Genomic DNA, 20,903 nt, shown 5'->3' with positions numbered 1-20,903 from the left:
AATTTCTACATGTATTCTCTACTAAATCAGAATCCAGTATTCTTCCTTTATGATTAAGGTGAGAAGCATAGATGGATCTAAATAAAAATATTTTTAAAAAATCAATTCTGAAGGTTCCACTGTAGGACATCTTGAATATTCATCTCTAATAGGAGGAGTTTTCCAAAATAATATTGGTGTTTCTTTTATCCAAGAAATAAAGCAATGCAAAAAACCTCAATCTTGCACTGATAGTTACATGGCACCTGGAATAGAAGACTGGATTTGGAATTTGGAAGATCTGAGTTCAAATATGACTTCAAACACTTAATTAGCTTTGTGGCCCTGAGGAAGTCACTTAAGCTTTTTTTTGCCTCAATTTCCTTTTCTTCAAAAATGGAGCTAATCATAGCACTTAACCTCATTACAATTTTGTGAGTTTCAAATTAGATTATATTTGCAAAGTATTTTGTAAACCTTAAAGCACTATATAAATACTAGTTATTAATATTCCTAACTGCTTGAGACTATAACATACTACAGTAATGCCTCAATGAAGTCTACAACAATATATAATATATTATTCTAATCATTCATACTCAAAAATTAAAGTGGATGAAAAATACACAATTACCATACTGACATAGATGGATAGCCTGTCAAGTTGTTTACATATATTTTTATATAAAATTCAGCATTTAGGTGGCACATTGGTTAGAGTGCCAGGCCTGGAGTCTGGAAGACCTGAGTTCAAATATGAACTCAGACACTTACTAGCTGTATGACCCTGGGCAAATCATTTAACCCTGCTTGTGACGGTTTCTTCATCTATAAAAGGAGCTTCAGAAGGAAATGCAAACAACTCCAGTATCTTGGCAAAAAACAAAGAAACCCAAACAGGGTCATGAAGTATTGTATATAAAATTTAGCTAGTACTGATATACCTAATTATTTCCCCCCTCTTTCTCTTTTTAGAAATTGAAACTGAGCAATGTTCAATGATTTGTCCAAGGCCCATGGGACCAAGTGGCAGATCCATGATTCAATCCAAGTCTTCCAACTACAAATCCCTTGTTCTTTCCTCTCCACTCTGCTGTTTTCCACCATAAGAGATGTGATGGCCCATTTCTTTTTCATCTGCACAACCTTTCATTTTTGTTTGATTTTTTTTTTACTCACTTATCAATAAATACTACAGCATGACTTCTTATGCTGGAGACCACTGACCCCTCTTCCCCCCCAAAAAAGAAGTGGCTCATTGTTAGATGTGTGGATGGGGGTGGGGGAAATACATCTTTATTTTAATTAACCTCCAGCTGAAATTTAGTATTACTTTTGACTATGCATATACGAAAACAAAATTCTGAGAATAAGTTAAGACCCCTGCATTCTAGTCAGAGAAGTAAGGAAGGTTTTCCTCTATCCATTCCCATATCTCTCTGACATTGTGACATTTGATGGTCAGGATAAAGACTGAGCTACTATAAGGTCCTGAAGTACTTTTTGAATAAAAAATGAAGACACATTCAGTAAAGTTTTAGAGGGTTTTTTTTTTAATAACACTAAATTCCTACTCTCATGCCTCATCATGGTGCAGAGACAACCTTCAGTTCTCAAAAGCTATAACTACAGAGCAAAAGCCATGGCTTATAATAATAGGTCATAAAAATCACTGTCCTGCCTCAGTTCCAACTTTACTGGAAATAAAGTTTTCTTATAAGATCTCTTCCAGTTTGATCCTATGGTTGGGGGCAGTAGACACATATTTGGGGCCACTATTGAAGTCTTTCCAGCTAAGTAGAACTTGTCAGAGCTTCTTATACTTTATTAAGAGAGGTATTAGCTTTTATGAACTGATGCAGAGTGAAGTGAGCAGAACCAGAACTTTGTTCACAGTAACAGCAGTACTGTATGATGATTGACTGTGAATGACTTAGCTATTCTGAGCAACACAGTGATCCAAGATAGTCCCAAAGGACTCATGATGAAAAATGCCATCCATCTCCAGAGAAAGAACTCATGCAGTCTGGATGTGGACCAAAGCATACTATTCTTCACTTTTTTTTTGGTTTGATTTTTCATCCACAAAATGGCTAAGATGGAAACATGTTTTTTCGTTTTTGCACATGTATAACCTATATCAGATTGCTTACTGTCTCAGGAAGAAGGGGAGAGAATTTGGAACTTAATTTTTTAAATAAATGTTAAAAATTCTGTTTACATGTAATTGGGGGAAAATAAAATACTGTTAGAAAAATAGCGGGGAAAGGTTTCAAAAGCCAAGGGACTTTTTCATGCCAAGGGATGAAGCAAAGAAAAGCTTTTGTATCTGATTGCATTCAATTTTTTTGGCAAGCTAAACTACATATGGTAGCCTCTTTTCTATTCACCAAAGTAATTGATCAACTAGAAAATCCAGTTGCCCAAACATGTCATTCAATGAGAGTTCCATGTACATATTTTACATCTTCACAGTAGAAAATAGGCCAGTTTCAGGCTGAGTCATTAATCACTGCTTCATTACTGTGCAGCACATTAAGTGGCCTTGTAGTGTTTTGAAAGTTAATGTGCCTCTCTAAGCACATAACATCCTCCCATGAAGTGACTTATACAGATCAGAAGAATGTGGGTTATAGAGTTCTTGAAACCAGGATATGAAACTAGATATAGGGAAAAATAATATCCTGTTAATACATTGAATCCTGTGTTGCCTAAATGATAACTGACACAAAATGATTTGTTTTGGTGATTTATTTATTCTTCTAAAGTCTAAATTGGAATTTGTAAGATAGAATCAAATATATACCACAGAAGGAAATTAAATTTGAAAAAAGTCAACTGTAATTTTTAAAACCTCCTTGATGTTTTCATTTAAATACATAAAACCTTTTAAAAGTAAGGATAATCCATTCTTTAGAAGGAAAAAAAAGTTAAAGGGGAGAGGTACATAAATGAGAGACCTAAGGGCATTTATGAGAACTACAAGACACTGTTGTGTGGGGAGGTCAGAGGGTCAAGGTTGGAACCTGACAGATTTGGGTTCAAGTCCAGTCTCTCAATGACTATAAGCAAGTCACTCAGTGCACACAGGGAAACTGTAAAGTTAAGTTACAGAGGAGGTAATGATGTATATAGATATTGAAATCACAAATCCAGCCTTACCTTCCTTTTAAAAAAAAAGAGAAGGTAGATTATATAATAAAATACCAATGTTGTATGCTTACAGATCTGCAGCATAACACTAAAATGAATAGGGTAAAATGTATATGAGGAATTATCCATGAGATCCTATTTTAAAAGTTAGAGAATAAAATATATGAATGTTTTCTCTTGAGAATGAGTTATCCAAAAATTGTGTTGGAGATTTTGCACAAATATTTGCAAAAATTTAATTAATTTTAATGATATTCAAGGAACGAATCAGAGAACAGCTCAGTGGCATAGTGGCTATGCCATTGGGCTTAGAACCAAGAAGACACATCTTCATGAGTTCAAATCTGGCTTTAGACATTTCCTAGCTGTGTGACCCTGGGAAAGTCACTTAATCCTCTTTGCCAAAGTTTCTAACCTGTAAAGTTAAAGAAGGAAATGGCAAACCATTCCAGCATTTGTCAAGAAAACCCCCAAATGGGGTCACAGAGTCAGACAAGACTGAAACAACTCAACAATAACAAAAGAGAACAAAATGTAGTAGTATTAAACTCTCTTTAAATCTATTTTACTTGAGTTTGTGATTCTCACAGACCTATCTACCTATAGAATGGTACAAAAGTCTTAGTGCATTTTTAAGGTCTAATAGCTGACAACAGGTACTATTCAAGTTTAATAGCTTCATTACTATGCTTAATAGCTAAAATTAGTTCTTAAACCTGCACTAAATTTTTTGGTCCACCCTATATGTTACTATTGAAGTACAACTATATGTATGACCATTTAAGAACACAGAGAAAGATGTGTATTGAATGGTTTCTAAAATACTATGTGCAAGACACTCTGCTGGGTGATGGAAATATGAAGAAAAAAAAAAATCAGTCATCAAGGAGGTTACATTTTCCTGAAAGGGATATGACATGTATATAGTTAATTTGAGGAGGAAGAGAACTCTGCCAACTGGGTAGAGAAGAACTTCAAGACAAGATTCTTAAAGAATATCACGCATAAATTAAGCCTTAAATAAAGATAAAGACTATGAGAGACTGGGTTAAGGAAGGCGTATTTTACAGGCATGGTGGATAGCTTGTGAAAATTTATGGAGGTAGGAAATGGAACATTGAGTCCCCGGACAATTATCAGTCTGGAACGTTTAGAGAGTAATGTGAAATCATGATGGAAAGGTAAACCAGTGCCAGATTATCAAAGGTTTTACACATTAAATAGTGGAGAAGTTTTTATGTCATCCTATAGGAAATTGTTATTGTTATTATTCAGTCATTTTCAGCCACATCTGACTCTTCATGACATTTTATTTTTTGCAAAGTTTCTGGAGTGGTTTGTCATTTCCTTCTCCAGCTCATTTTACAGATAAAGTAACTGAAGTAAATGGGGTTAAGTGACTTGACCAGGTTTATACTGCTACTAAATATCTGAGACTGGATTTGAATTCAGGAAGGTGACTCTTCCTGACACCATGCCCTGTACTCTCTGTACTGTACCACCTAACTGTCCATCCTATAGGAAATATATAGCCACAAAATCTGTGGCCAAAGGATAGGATGAGAAGTTGTATAATCTTTAGATCCAAAAGTTCTAAAATCACAGAAATGGAGAACTGAAAGGTACTTCAGTGGTCATCTAGCCTAGCCCATACTTGAAGGAATCTTTCCTCTAACATATCCAGTAAGTGATTATTCAGTCTCTGTTTAAAGACATCACAAGGGGATAAGGCAACCCACCACTTCTTGATGCATGCCATCCTACTTTTGGACACCTCCAATCATTAGGAAATTTTTCCTGACACCAGACTCAAATTTGTCTCTTTGTAGCTCCTGCCTCCTGGTTCTGCCCTTAGGGGCCAATCAGAACTAGTTTATTGCCTCCTTCACATGACAGCCCTTCAAATCCTTGATTGAACACAGCTTTCTCAGTCCCCCTGAGCCTTCCTCTCCTTGAGGCTAAATATGCTTAGTTCCTTCAACTGAATCTCATATGACATGAACTTAAGGATTCTTCACTATCTTAGTTGCCTCCCTCTGGTCACTCCTCAGCTTACCAATGTCTTTCTTAAACTGGGGTGCCAGGAAATGACACAATACTCCAGATACAGACTGACAAGAACAGTAAACTCCCCATTCCTAAAAGCTGTGCTTCTATTAATGCAACTGAAGAGGGGATTCCAGTTCAGGAATGGATTCGATTAGTTGGCCATTAAAGTCCTTTACAATTTATGATTCTGTGGCTTTACTATCATTGGTCTATTAAACCAAGCTCCATCCAGCCCTAGACAAAATGATAAAGTAATCAAACTTTGTCTTTGTTGGCCTTCCCACATTTTTTTTTCCTGTGCCTGTAGTTCTCCTTCATCCTACCAACTTTGAACCCCAACCCACAAGAACTCAATGTGCCTTCTTGTGATCCAAATAACCCTTGTTGCAACATTCCATTCAGGTCTTCCTTTCTCCAGAATGTTCTCTGACTTTCATCCAAATTTTTATTCCCTCCTTTCTTCTAGCAAGCAAAATGGAAATCTAATTTTCTAATCCAAAAGTCAATAAAAATATATTGACTAATTAGGGAGGATTTATTGGTTATAGACTTTGAGACAGTGAAAGTAAGATTTCTGGACAAGAGAGTCTTCCATTAGCCCATAGTACTCAACCTATTATTTCTCTCCATATCAAAGGAAAGGAGAGTAGTATCCAGTTCCATTCTCCCAGCTGAAATTAGAAGAAGAAACTTGGTCAAAAAGAAAGCTTACTTTGAGATAACACTGTAAGCCTCTTGATCTATAAAAATTCCAGGCTATTCTAGGCAGCCGTTAATCCCACGCTTCTCTCACAGTCCAAGTGTTTCAAAATACAATGCTTCCATGTGTTGAGTCTGGTCAATGATAATATTAAGGGTACAGTGGTTTAAGTAAGGGAGCCCAATTTTTCTAATATGGGAGCTATTTCTCCTTCCTTGATCTCTGTTATGGGACCAGGACAATACCACTTCAAGCTCTACTCACTTAGCTGGTAGTTGAGGCTATTTTTAAAATTTTAGAGTGTTCTTCCCAATTCTTCCCATTCCTAATGTCATCCATACTCCTTGTAGTTGGTAAAGTAAGAGAAGTCCCCAAATTCCAAATTTCCTAAACAATAGGTGTGAGAAGGTATGACCATATAAATCTTCACATGTCACAGAACCAGGGATTTACACATCACTTTCTCAGTTTGGGCAATTCCTTCCCCTTTTCTCTAGCTAACCACAAAATAAATTTACATAAGTGTAATGCCAATTACTTTCATAAAAAGCTGACCATTCATGATTAATTACTCATGCAACATAATAAAGGTCTCAGAGAGATTTCAAAAAGATTGTGATAAATCTTGAAAAATGTGATAGAACACCAAGTTTTGATTAGACGGCATAGTATGTGAATGAAAAGTATTTTTAAGCACTTACTTTGGGTCAAGAAGTATAAGAAGTGGAGATAAAAATACAAAAGCTAAACAATACCTGCTATTAAATTACTTACATTGCAGGAGAGGGAGACATCATATATGGAGAATAGTAACCAGGAAAGGTTGATTTTGTTTGGAAAATTACAAGGATGGTGAGTAGAATAGATTTGGGAATCAACTGAACTGTTCTTTTAAGGAACTGTGATAGTATTGATATGATTACTGTTCCCAAAACAAAAGGTTCATAAAGCAGCAGGGCAGGTAGCAAAGAGATGGTGGGGAGCAGATGGTCAGATGGGATGGGAAGCTCTCTCTGGGACTTACGGGTTACAACGAAGTATTCCTATTTGCATTGGCTCAGTTACCAATGAGAAAAAAATGACCTCAGTTGTGGTTCCAATTCTGTGTATTAAGTATCCTAGAGCATGGTCTCAGGAAGTCTAGGGAGTAGTTGAGAGGGGAGATAGCAAAAGATGGACAAGGTGAAGGGTTCTGTGTATGACTTCAAACAATCTTGATTCAAATCCTAGTGTTCTGCAACTTACTACTTATATAATCTCAGGCAAGTCACCTAAACTCTCAACCTCAGTTTCTTCATCTATAAAATAAGGGGTTTGAAAACATTTATAGCATCCCTTTTTGGGTAGCAAAGCCTTGAAACATTACAGATATTTATTTATTAGGGAATGGATGCATTCTAAGAAAAGGGAAGGGAAGGTGAGGGAAAGGGAACAATCATTTATTAAATACCTACTATGCACCAAGAACTAAGTGAAATACTTTACAGATACCTCACTTGATCAACCACAATGTCAATTACAAATATAAAGATTCAGAGAAGTATGGGAAGATTTCTATGAACTTATGTAGGGTGATATAAGAAAAACCAGGCAAACAATATACCAAACGACTACAAAAATGTAAACAGAAAGAATTTAATTATGAAGCAATGATGCAATACCATGTTATCACTACGAATATGTTAAGCCTCCAAGAAAAAAAAATCCTTACTTCCTTTTCCTCAAGTTAGTGGACTATGAGTGTAGAATGGTACATCCATGTTCAAAGTTGGTGTGCATGCTCATTCGTTTTTTGTAACCATTTTGTTTTTAATATGTTGTTACAAGGGATGTATCACTGAGATGCAGATTAATAGATATTTGATGGATTAAATTTAACAGTAAATTCCCATAAGGACTAAGAAAAGAACATGATGTCAAATATCTCTTACACTTAGTTATACTATTTTGTATTCATAAATTAAAAATGAATTTCTATTTATCATCTCATTTCCTTCTGTACCTTATAAATTAAAAACATAAGGATGTTATTATTACTATTATTAATTAATGTATAGTAACTTAAATGCTATCATAAATACTTATGAGCATAGTAGATCTTCTAGCCAGTAAACAATCTACTGGGAAAGTATACTTTTATGCTATGAATTCAAACAAGCCAAAAGACGTAAAAAAATAAATAAATATGTATACTTTTTTGTTGTTCAATTAGATTTCACTTAGAAAATTACAAGATTTAACAAAAGAGACAAAAGAAAATTTACAAGATTTAGATTTTCAAGGGAACTTAGTGTCACTGAACCTAACCCCTACTGAAAAAAGAATCCACTCTTTGATATAACAGCTAAGAGGTAAGCTCACCTGTGCTTGAATATCTCGAACACAGAAGTGGGATATGGGGTCTGGAAAAACATTAAAGCTGGAGGAAGCTCATTTCTGATGCTTCTATAAGTTTACCCACTTATCTTGGTTTTGTCTTCTGAATCATATAAAATCAAGTTCTGCTTTTAAGTGGTTTTGAAGTGACAAATCTTTCCATTACTTAAAGATAGCTACAGTGGTGTGCAAATTATTTGAGACAGAGTACTTTTTGATATTGCCTCATTTTAAAAAGAAGTGGCCAAGTATGTTCTTCTACTGACACTAGGCTAGCTCATAAAATTGACTTTGACCAGATGAAAGCATTTTGAGCTGGCTTTTAGATGTTTAGTTAGTTCTCTCCTACTTGAACAATGGATTTCACATGCTGTGCACATTTTTCATTATTCTTTTTTGATGTTTTTAATTGTTGTACTTTTAAAAATTGGAATTAATCCAAGGAAATATGTTTCAGATCTTGAAGAGCACACGTCACTGACCACTAGAGATATTGCAACAACGATTGGTAGAAGGGTGTCAAATATTTCAAGTATTATTCAAATCTATAATTAAAAGAATCAGTCCCACCAAAATTAAGAACAACAGCCAGATGTGGCAGAATATTGTGCAAAACCTCCTAATTAATTCTTTTTTTTTTTCGGGGCAATTGGGGTTAAGTGACTTGCCCAGGGTCACACAGCTAGTAAGTGTTAAGTATCTGAGACCATATTTGAACTCAGGTCCTCCTGAATCCAGGGCCGGTGCTCTATCCACTGCGCCACCAACTGCCCCCTAATTAATTCTAAAAAAAAAAAAAAAAAAAAAAATCCAAGCCTTACAGTGTTCTACCTACATTAGGGACTGTCATTGTTTCTTCTACAATTTGTTATGGGATTCTTGAATTTAGAAGAACGGCAAGAAGACCAGTAAAAAAACAAAAACAAAAACAAAAAACAAAGAAAAAAGAAGTTGCTAAGTGTTATTATGAAGAAAAAAAAAACAATGTTTTTCCTACAAAAAACAACACAAAGTAAGACTGGACTATTGAAATTGAAAAGTACATTTACAGATGTACCTCACATTTTATTTAAGGATATGCCAAAATCATTGTCAGAAGAAGTTGGATGGGACTATAATAATTGAAAAACTTTGTCAAAGTGTAAAATATCACCTATCTCCCTGCAAAAAATTAAGACTTTGATAGGAAAGGATTTTAATTCTTTTAGACCTACAAGACTTATCCCAATTGAGTGAAAGATGAACTTAGATAAATATGTTGATATATTGAGAAGCATAATTGGTTTAGAATTATAGAAGAAATGTAATTGTGCAACATGACGTTGTGCCATGCCATATGTCAGGAAAGATTAAGTAATAAATCCAAAATTGTGAATAGCCTGTGAATTCTTAATTTAAACTCCACTGAAACTCTATGGGCTATAATCAAGGCTAGACTTAAGAAAATGGCTCATTCATCAAAAGTAGGCTTAATAACCCATGTACTATGTAGTTTTAGAATCAATCATAAAATATTATGTATTAAAATATTGTGAAATTAATTTTGAATTGTGTGAAAAGTCACTGCAATAAAGGAGATGATATTATATACTGGAAATTTTCTAAGATGTAAAAATGTGTGTTCTTTGTAAATATATTAATTTAATTGGTTTACTTTGTCCCAGTTAATTTGTACTTCATTGTAACAAATATTACTCTAGTCTTCTCTTCTTCAGACTAAGCATTCTCAATTCCTTCAACTGATCCTCAAATGACATGATCTCAAGACCCTTTACCACCCTGGGTACCTTCTCCAGGGTCATCATAAAATATGGTACTTTGAATTTAACACAATATACCAGATGTTATCTCACCAGGGCAATGTATAGCAAGATAGTTATCTCCTAATTCCAGGAAGCTATACCTATTTTAATGTAGCCAAGGACTGAAACAGAATTGTAGAATGCCATATCAACCCAGAATCATACTGGGTTTCAAGTACATTAAAAACCCCAGATAATTTTTCACAGGAACTATTGTCTAACCATGACTACTATCTTGTACATATGGTGATGATTTTTTAAATCCAAGTATAAGACTAAATATGTATTTTGATTGGCTTTTATCTTATTTGATTTAGTCCAACAATCAGGCCTATCCAGATTATTTTATATCATGTCTAGTCATAAAGCATGTTGGCTATCTCTCCCAGGTTTTCCTCTTCTAAAGTATAACTATGTCATACATTCCTTTAATTAAGTCATTAATAAAATGTTTAACAAATAGGGTTAAACCCAGATCTCTTGGGTACAACATGAAATTTCCTGCCAAGCTGAAATAAATTCAATAATGACTATTCTCTGGGTCAAATATTCAACCCATCCCAAATTCATGTAACTGTAATATATTGTATTCTGTATCTTTCTTTAAAATGACAGCACTGATTAAATGGCTTTGCTAAAGTCCAGGTAAACTTGATAACATTTGCTGAATCTACCAGTTTAATAAAACTATCAAAAGTAAAATAAAGATTAGGCTGACATGATTTGATGCTAAAGAAATCATGCTGACTCTTTGTGATCACTGCTTGCTTTGCTAGATGTTCACCAACTGTATATTTAATTATATGTTCCATAGTTTTTCCAGGAACCCAAGTCAAGCTCCCCAGTCTAGTATTTAAACACCATTGTCTTCTCTAAAAAAAAATGACACAGTCCATTTTACTTTGAGGATTTCTATCTTTTTTTTTTTGATACTCCCATTTTCCTCAACATAGTTTTTTCAAAAAGATGGGCTTTTGTCATTGTCCTTAATTATCCTCATGGTATTCAGTCAATTCTGAGCTATAGGACTTTGACCATTATTCAGTCACTGAAGTATCCTACTTTGCCTTTGCATTTAGTCTCTATTACATGAGCTCGTTTACATTTCTCTACATGTCCCCTAAACATCTAAGTTGGTTGGGGAGTTACCTAGGTATGCACATTATCTTCTTAGACTATCTAATTTTCTTCATCTTCAGAATGCTTTTTCTTGTGTTTTTAGAAGAATTTTGTTCCTGACAGCTTTCTCACCTCAAAAGGGTTGATGAAACCGTGGACAATTTTGGTCTATAGTGTCTTACCTAATCTAACCCTCCTTTTCAATTTTCATTCCCCAAATCCAAGATGACTCATAAGTTACCCCTAGATTCTTTCATATTTTCTATCATCAACTCTAAGATGGAGGAGTCAGTTCACTTCAAAGTCCCTATCCAATTCATCTATACATCCAATCCCTCTTTCTTGGTGAGAATCATATCCAAAATCCAATTTCTCCTTGATTGGTCTTCTACCTCTTGAAAGATAATATGATTATAATTGAATGAAGTCTGGAATTCTGGGGGGAAATCTTTCAACTATCTCTATCAAGTATCAAAAATCAAAATGTATTTATGGAGTTCCTGTAATTTGTGTGATTATTTCATTTCACATATATTTATAATTAAAAGACAAGTAGTAATCATAGAAGAAACCAATTCCAGGTAATCTAAAGGTATACTGTCTTTTTTGTCAACATGTCACTGTTCTCAGTTAGAAGAAAAAATTCCCTCTGATCTCCTGACTTGTGATAGAAATTCTAAATCTAGGATTCAATGAATTAAAATAATGAGATTACCAATAGTTTACGAATTATCTAACATTAATTACTAATGAAACACTGAGGTGATAAAATCACCAATAGCTTTTCAATTATCTCCTGTTAGCAACTCATGAAACATTGAGGTTTTCATTACCCACTGTGTATGGAAAACAAACTATTTGTCTTAGGTTATATCAGTTTAGGTACAGATTGCTGAGTACAGGTTAACATAGACTGGTGATATTCTTCCATTCCAGAAACAGATTTCAGTACCTAGACAATACATTCCAATGTCTCACTGTGTCTTTTCATCATCTCTCAAATCTACTGAAAAGACTGGGTTTCAGGCAAGTAGCCAGTCATGGGAGCATTGACTCTCAAAGATTTATAGTTTGAGAAGCCCCTTCCATTGATCTGCTATGTTATCTTTCTCTTTACATTGTCTTACTCTTTGAGAAGTCATGTTGATGTTTTTTCTCTATAATAATTTTACTGACACAAAGGATGCTTACTTGAACAGTTTGATCATGGCTTGATAAGGAGTGGTTCCCCTTTTCCTTGCAAGAGAGATTAAAGGCCTTAGTCAAAAATGAATTTGACTGACTTTCCTCAAGAAAAACAACTATTAAGGACCAATTCCCAGATTTTCTGGACAAGGTAAGACATTCATGGTTGAAAGATATGCAGACAACAGAAAATGTAGTGAACAAGGTGATGTTTGAATTGAAACAGAGAGGAGGACAAATAAGAACTTATTTTTTACTTAGATTTTATGAATAATGGAATCATCAGAGGAAACTCATCTATACTCATTATTTCTATTATTCACTTCTATATTCTCCCTCTTCTAAACTTTGCCTGCCTTTTTTCTTTTATCATGAAACTTCTCTAAATTTTCTATTCTGGGATAGGTTGGTGATAAAAGTAGGTATGGCATTAATAATTTTTGATACTTTTATAATACTATGGGAAATAATAAAATTAAGAAAAAAGTTGTCATCAGGAATAAAGCTATTATCATTTTCTCTTATAACATTTTAAGACTCAATAAAACATCTCCACTGACTGTGGAAAGATCAGCATGAGAAAGAAAATTCAAGAATGGTTAAAACAAGATTTTTAATCACTGAAAAAAGTTCAGTCTCCTTTTTAATTCACTTTTACAAGTCTTGCTAATAAGCAACATTTCTGAACTACTTTCTATTTGAATATTCATACCATCATGCCTTTGTACTACTTAGGAAGCTGTCCCTCAAACCTACAATGACCTTCCTCCTCAACTTAACCTCTTAGATTCTCCAGCTCTTTCAAAGCAATCTATTTACCACCTCCTGCATGAGGTCTTTGCTAATCTAAGTACTAGCATCTTCTCCCCCCAAAAAAATTGTCCTGAATTTATTTTGTATGTACTTTTCTTTGCACATCTTAGCAAATATTATGTAAGCTCCTAAAATGCAGTATCTTTTATTTTTTACTTTATATTTTTAGGGCTTAGCAAAGTAACTGGCACATAGCAAGTATTTAATAAAATACGTGCTAAGTGATTGATTTGTTCTCACTGTTATTCATGTGTCTGAATCATAAAATTTTAAAATAAAAAATGGGAAACCCAAGGAATAAGGAGACATTCCAGGTATTGACCCAAGATTTACTTCTCTTATATCCTACCTTAGAAATATTTTTTCTAAGTATTAAAAAACAAATAATATGACATATGTGTATAGTTACAGGTAATTTGAGTGCTTTTCCAAGAATTAATACAAACTTTCATGAGAATTAATGCAAACCCAGAAAGCTCAAAATGAAGAATTAGTAAACCCATTTCTTAGGATCCTAAGATAATAGATATCAAGCTGGAAGTAACTTGAAGGTCGTCTAGTCTAACTCACTCATTTTACAAATGAGGAAACTCAAAAAGGCTAAATGACTTGTCTCAGATCACAGAAATATTAAGTGGAAGAGTTAAGATTCAAACGTTGATCCTTCAACCCCAAATCTAACTATTCCCCCCACCCCCTGCACCAGTCAATCAGCAAGCATTTATTAAGAGCTCACTATATAGGCACTGAAAAAACATGATCGTGTTTATCCATTGGCTCTTCCCTATATGATAAAGCATGAGATTAAATGAAGGGGGTTTATGTAGCCTAGGAAAGAAATGGAAATGAACCTAGAAGTATGATTAGATAGGCTTTACACGTAGGTAGTGGCATAGCTCATGAACAGAAAGAATTATCAGGGGTTTCATAGTACATTTTTGTCTAATCCTTGTATATTCCCATTTGGATTCAGAAAGATAGATGTGGTCAGGGAGAGGAAGAGAAATCTTCTCATGTGTGCTGTCTATAGCTCAAGGAATCTTTCACCCTAAAATCAATCTCTTAAAACTATTATAAATTACTTGCTCTCATGAGCTTTTACCTTGATTAATCTACTAAGCCATTTAGAAAACAGAAATGAATACCATAGTTCAGGGTCACCAAGAATGTGTGCAAATACTTCCCTTTGTTTAGAACACATTTTATTTAAAATAGATTCTAAGCAGTTTTAATATAATCTCTGCACCTAAGGATATCTGACTAACTGGATAATGTAGAACAAGAAAGAAAAGAAAATACATCATTGTAAAGAATCTGTCTATATTACCTGGTTACTGTCTTTATGGCTATCTTCATCTGCCCCAGGAGGGCATATATACGTTCAAATGACTCAGTGTTCTAACCCCACAATCCACCCTCAGCAAGGGACTACAATGGCTTGAGAAGCTGTTTATTGTCTATTCCCAAATCCTCTAACCATCAGTTCTGAAGATCAGCACAGTAAAAGTCTACTTATTTCTCAAAACTCCTCTTCCAATTTGCCACATCTGCTCCCTTAAACAAACAAATCTTTCTTCCATAGGGGAAAAAAGTGTTTTTTTCAAGGTGCAAAGGAGGATATAGATATATAGATATATACACACATATACATATATGCATATATACACATATAAATATATGCATACACACACACACACTTTAGTGATTGGGAATGTAAATAATCAAGTCTCTTTATCTTGACATAGCTAATAATAGTAAAATGACTTAACCCAATTCCCAGTTTTTCCTTCATTTTATATACTGGTATTGGTAGAGAATTCTTAACGTCCCATTTCTTTGTACCACTGGGTATATGTGGTGGTATACATCAAATAAATAAAGCTTTCAATTACATAATCTGCAAACATCCAAAAAAGGTCTCCTTCATCTATCCTAAACTGAGTAATAAAGTTTAGTTAATCTAAGTTTAAAGAAAAATCACTCAAAAAACAGGTTGGAGTTTTCAAAGGCTTTATGGAAAATGTTTTAAAGAGTCTTCTGATATAACTGTATGCAAATGTATATACATGTGTATATTTCATATATTTTAATATATGATATATACATGTGTAATATAGGTTATTATTTCCCTTCATATATATATATGTGTGTGTGTGTGTGTGTGTGTGTGTGTGTATGCTTATATACAAACAAACATATATGTATAAGGAAATTGCTTCCTGCACTGTTTCACTGATCAAAGTTTACCATTTTTATAGCAGGGCAATATTTCTTACAGTCTATTAAAAAGAAATTACTTTTTCAATAAACCATAGTCTTAATCATAGATGAAGTTAAACAGCCTTCTCGATTATTTCCAGTAGGCACCAATGCATCCGTCACAGTAAAATGAAAGCCAAACACTCTTCCCCATGTGTATAAAGAATTTAAGTTTCAAAATCCACATAACTCAGACTTTGTACATTAAGTGCCCATGTGGTGACCGTGATAGAAACCTAGTAGCTCCATTTGTCTTTTGGGCAATGTATAAAGCGTAGCTTCAAGGCAGTATCTTGGAATGTCAAACAGGGAGCCTAAAGAAAAAATGTCAGCCTCCCTTTAGTAAGGAAGATAAATCCTCTGTTAATAAAGCGATATATTTTAGAGAGAGTACTCAAATAAGAATGAGTTCTGATCCTTTTTTTTAAAACCCACCAAGAAAAATACTGACTCTCCCCTAAGGAATTAAAGTAAAAGACCCACTTCCCCCTAAACAGATGAGATTAAAGGTATGAAATCATCTCAAAAATTAAGAACAAGTTTCCCTTAATGTAAATACTGATGGTAACAGCCACCAAAAGCACCTGAAAGGCAGAAACAGCTTTTTCCAGTGGGTGCTACTTTTAAATTATAAAGTTTCACATGTAAAAATATGCTTCCAACTTAATAAATGAATGTCCATATGCATCTGCTTGGACTGAAAGTCCTTTTCACCAATGATTTCTACAAATCACCTCTTCCTTAATCCATATAAATCTAGAGTAAAGGGAAAGATTTGGACAGACAGTACATTAGTATTGTGCCTCTAGCTATTTTTAGCCTTTGAACCAAGGAATGATTAGAAGCAGAACAAAGATATCATCCCCTTTTTAATGTTAAGTGGGCCTCAATCCTAGAGTATCATTAATTTCAAAAAAAAATTAAAAATGAATGAATGTCTCATCCTTCTATTTCAATGCATCATTTTAACATAAAGTTCCAAAATCAAACCTTAAAACATCAATTAAAACAATGATTTGTTTATTCAGCCAAAATTTCATAACCTCCATTTCCCTCTTTCTACCCCTCCACTAGTATAGACTTGAAGTTGGTTAGCAAGCTACAATTATATATATTTCTCATTAAGCTGTTGATATAGGCATACTTCTTAAAAATAAAATCTCCGTAGATCCATAAAACACATGTGGTGGTTAACTTTAAAGGAATTTACCTACAAAAAAAAAACTTTATCTCTGGAAAGATTGAAAAACAGAATATTTCACTTTGCAACTGCATAAATATTTGGCACTAATCCTAATGATTTTATGTTAATGTTAATGCTAAACATGAAGTCCAACTTTGATCCCAATCATCTATAAAATAGACTATATGTGCATTCCTCTGTAAAGTAATAACTTCACCCTTTTAATGCCTTTATACAAAATTTCACTATTTTCCAGATAGAAAACTAATCAAGAGGGCATTTCCCTATCCTAAAATAAACTAAAATATTTTATCACCTTATTTCATTTTCAGCAGGAAAAATACAAGGACAGTAAGTGTTTCAGGACTACCTATTTGTAATATATGAGTTCCATAGGATAGGAAGACTCTACAAATCTGCTTTAAGAATTCCCACTCTAAATTCAATACACTGAGAGAGACAGGTCATGAAGATTTGATTTTATGTTTATGGTATTCTTTAGCTAACTGGAAATTCATACCATCTTCCATAGTTCTGATAAACAATAGTTTCTTTCTCTTACTCCCTGTCCTACAAATACAACCTAAAACAACATGCTGATTTCTAGCTCCTCACATTTAACACACAAGAAATCTAACATGTGCAAATTTTATAATATAAACATAATGTTGCACACTCTCGTACTTCCTGATTAGATAAACCAACAGTTTTGTCAAATATGATAACTCTACAAGATAAGGTAGTATGCTCCATTGTAAACAACAATTCACCATATATATTTAACTTGAACATTTGTAATTAAATCCTTTCAATGAGCTAATCTTTTATTTCACAGAACTCTCATGCAATCTAATTAAGCACTCTTGCTATCAAACATTATTGAGACTCCCCTTTAAGATATATTTTCAAGAAGGAAAGAAAATGATATTTGTATGAAACTGGAGTATTCAAACATTTGTTGCTTTTTGCAAGGGCAACAGCACAATATGTCACTATCAGTATGTCATTATCATCTGCCCTGTGGTTGTTTTTAAAAAGTCCTTTCCCAAACCAAGCTACCCACAAAATGTAAACTAGCCATTTAAACTTTAAAAAAGAAAGATCTCTGTACCTAATTTCTACTAAGTTCTCACAGCCATTTTCTTTGGATAGTATTCATGACTATAATCAATGACTTAAAAAGCCCTCAGGAAAAACAAATGCCTGAATCCAAAGCCAAAGTTTCATGTTTTGTTTTGTTTTTCCTATGAAAGCTATCAACAAAAAAAGTATATGTTGCCCACATGTAAAAAACTGATGTTTGCTTGCTATCCAGTTTATCTAAGCTCAAACTTGAAAATTCAGTTATATCCATGAGATAATTAAGGAATTGTCCTTTTGTCCTTGTAACCAAAAGGTGTCACTTTGAAAGATTAGAGGAAGCTCTGAATAGGGAGATAGCATAGAAAAACCAAGTATTTTAAAATGCCAAATTACAGGAAATTGAGTTTCCTGTAACAGCAGTCATTTCTGCATGCAAAGGATGGGCAACTATCCAATAGAAAGCAATCTCCAAATATGTTAGAAAACAACAGAAAAGATAGGGATAACAAATTTAATCTGTTAATCTCACAATCACTACATTACAATATTGAGTTCTAGAGTCTTGGCAGTTATAAAGTCATCACACATGGGTACCCAAAGTGACTGATCTCTGAATGAAAAAGATTTAGAGATGATGTTTCCTAGTATCTACTAAATAATGAAGTCAGAAATATCTAAAGAAAGAAAATTCCCTTTTTCATCTTAGTAATGGAAATTAGGTAAAGAAAATGAGACTTGACAGATCAGGTCCCCCTCACCTTCTGTGCCCCCCTCCTCCACCCCCCACACACACTTAACAATCAAAGGAAAAGATTTATTTGGAAATGAACATCTGTCTTTTTTTCTGTGCTCATTTAGGACTTTGCTTGGAAAGCTTTCCAGATAGATTTACCTAGAGACTTCTCTCTACCATTTCCCATCTGACAGAAATCACTCAGCTGGGTCTGATGAATAATGGTTAAAGGCAGCTTGTATCAGTGATGATTGAATTACAGACTGTTGAAACTGCCATGGAGGCTTTTCCCAATAAGAATGTTTAATTTCCCTACTACAGACTCAGCTAAGGAGACACGTTGTTTTGATATCTTTATCATTCTTGTAGCAAGAAAGAAGAAAAGAATAAGTATCTTCCTTGTGTAGAATTCACATTTTGGCTACTTTCAAGCATTCCTCCCTAAACTTTGTGCCAATACAACAAGAGCCTTTGCCAGTTGAAGCCTACATGTGGCTCCTCAAGGAAGTGCTGAAACTGAGCACACTGACATTCAGAATTCTGTTGAGTTATAAAAAGAAAATGAAGAGGCTATCTAGACAAGAGAAGGGAGAATAGAAAGCAGGAAGGTAGAAGAGAATTAAGAAAAAAATCAACTTTCACTTGTAGGTGGAATGACTTTGCAAAAAGCTTGTTTTTCATGGTGTCTCCATCTCCATCAAAAGAAAGATGAGTCTTGTACAGTTGAAGATGGACTCTCCTGGTGATAATGATTTCAGGGGGACAATAATCACAAAACTTTATGTGTGGGAATGCCCCTACCCCTCACATGGAAAGGGCACAGCAATGATCCTCTAAGGAAAGTAGTCATTCCTGGTTTGGTTTGGTTTTTTACTAATCTCCAAACCTTGAAAGTTGTTGAGATACTACTACTACCATGTAGTGACAAACTGTTAACTGCACAGGGCAGCTGGAAGCTGACTAAGTCAGATGGTTGACAATTAAAATCAACAGCAATTAAGCAATCAACAGCCCTCCCTACCCCCCCCCACACACACACACACACTTCGGTTCAATTTGAACAAGTAAAGTGAGAGACAGATCTTCTTGCAAGGGGTAGGGTTGTGGGGAAGATGTCAAAGAGATGTTTTTCCTACCTAACTGGAGCCTGACGGTTTGTGGACTTCCCTTGCAAGCAGTTTTACTGCTGTTGCTACTCTCTGTTTAGCACAGGTTATACTTTTACTGTATTTTTCCTGGGGAGAATGAAATCCCTTTTCTTTCCCTCACTCTGCATTTTTCCTTTAACAGAAGGCAATCCTCTCCTCGTTGAGAAAGAAACCCTGTACAGGCATAGCGAAGGAGAAGGAAAGAGAGAAAGAGGGTTTAGGAAGGGAGGGGACCGGAGGAGAGAAGGAAAGAGCAAGGGAGAAGATGGGGGATGCCCAACATCAACTCCAGGCTTTTAAATGACTGGTGCTGGACAAAGTGCTTTTCCCTTAGCAGCACATGTGTTCTTATTATCTTCCTCACAATAGGCCACCCGGGTCTTTCTCACTGTGTCTTCATCTTCCACTACCCAAACCCAAGTGTACAGAGAAGAAATCATTGCAGGCAGATCCGAGCGAATAACAAGCAGTAGTAGCCGCACCGCCAACATTCTCTCCTTACCTGGGAAAGGAAATTGGAGGAGGTGGTACGGGATCTCTGTCCTTCAGGGCTCTCCCCTCGGTGACTAGTAGGAAATACACACGCTTTCTCTCCCTGCCTCCAGCTCTTTGGAGGAGAGCCTGCAACACAAAAGGGGTGTGTGGGTGTGGGTGTGTGGGAGGTCTTCCAGGGCCACCAGCCGTCCCAGCTGGCCGCCCCCGCCCTACACACACACACACACACACCCTGGTGGGGTCTGAGCCCCCCTCAGCGCAACAACGCCCAGGGGGCTCGACCAGGGGTTCAGGTGCAAGTTGCCGCTGCTTCTGCTCCTGCTGCGGTTGCAGAAAGAGGAGGTGGAAAGACACTGGGGGCAGTGCACGGGCTAGAGCATCCCCACACTGCAGCTTCTCCAGGAATCCCTCCAGTGAGGAGGAGGCAGCCCATCATCCCCCAGCCCCGCCTGGCTGATTGGCCGACTTGCGGGTACGCTGCCCCCCGAGAGCCAATCAGGCAGCACCAATAATAGGTGGATCCGTTCAGCCAACATTGCCCATCCCAGTACTGTTAGTGTCTCTCCATCCCTACAACGGACGGGGGGACCTAGGAAAGGAGATGGGGGTGGGGGTGAAGGGGAGGTGGGGAGAGATGGAACTAGGGAGGAGGAAGAGGAGGAGGGTTTCCTACGAATGACAACCAAGGGCATCAAATAAGTCCTTTGGGAAGGCAAGAAGGGAGACCCTCAACCTGTTCTGCAAGCTCCACTTAGAGGAGAAAGAGACAGCGTAATACAAAGCTCCCTCGCTCTCTTTTTTACACTTTCCATCCAAACCTTCTCAG

General features: G+C 35.5%; 1 protein-coding gene across 4 annotated transcripts in view; it reads right to left on the bottom strand.

The window, feature by feature from the left end:
• Nucleotides 1-20,548, bottom strand: part of SYT1 (synaptotagmin 1) — a 755,577-nt gene extending 735,029 nt beyond the window's left edge. For 3 of the 4 annotated variants that reach the window (XM_043966326.1, XM_043966327.1, XM_043966328.1), the window contains exon 1: nt 20,085-20,547. The gene's annotated coding sequence lies outside the window, so the exon portion shown is untranslated. Of the gene's footprint in view, nt 1-20,084 lie in introns of all 4 variants that reach the window. The other variant, XM_043966329.1, reaches the window with a different exon arrangement.
• Nucleotides 20,549-20,903: the final 355 nt, after the last annotated feature.

Source organism: Dromiciops gliroides, chromosome 5 (assembly GCF_019393635.1).
Source record: "Dromiciops gliroides isolate mDroGli1 chromosome 5, mDroGli1.pri, whole genome shotgun sequence".
NCBI classification, from domain to species: Eukaryota; Metazoa; Chordata; class Mammalia; order Microbiotheria; family Microbiotheriidae; genus Dromiciops; species Dromiciops gliroides.
The sequence above is the reverse complement of the archived record's forward strand: the minus strand, read 5'-3'. Positions and strand labels throughout refer to the sequence as shown.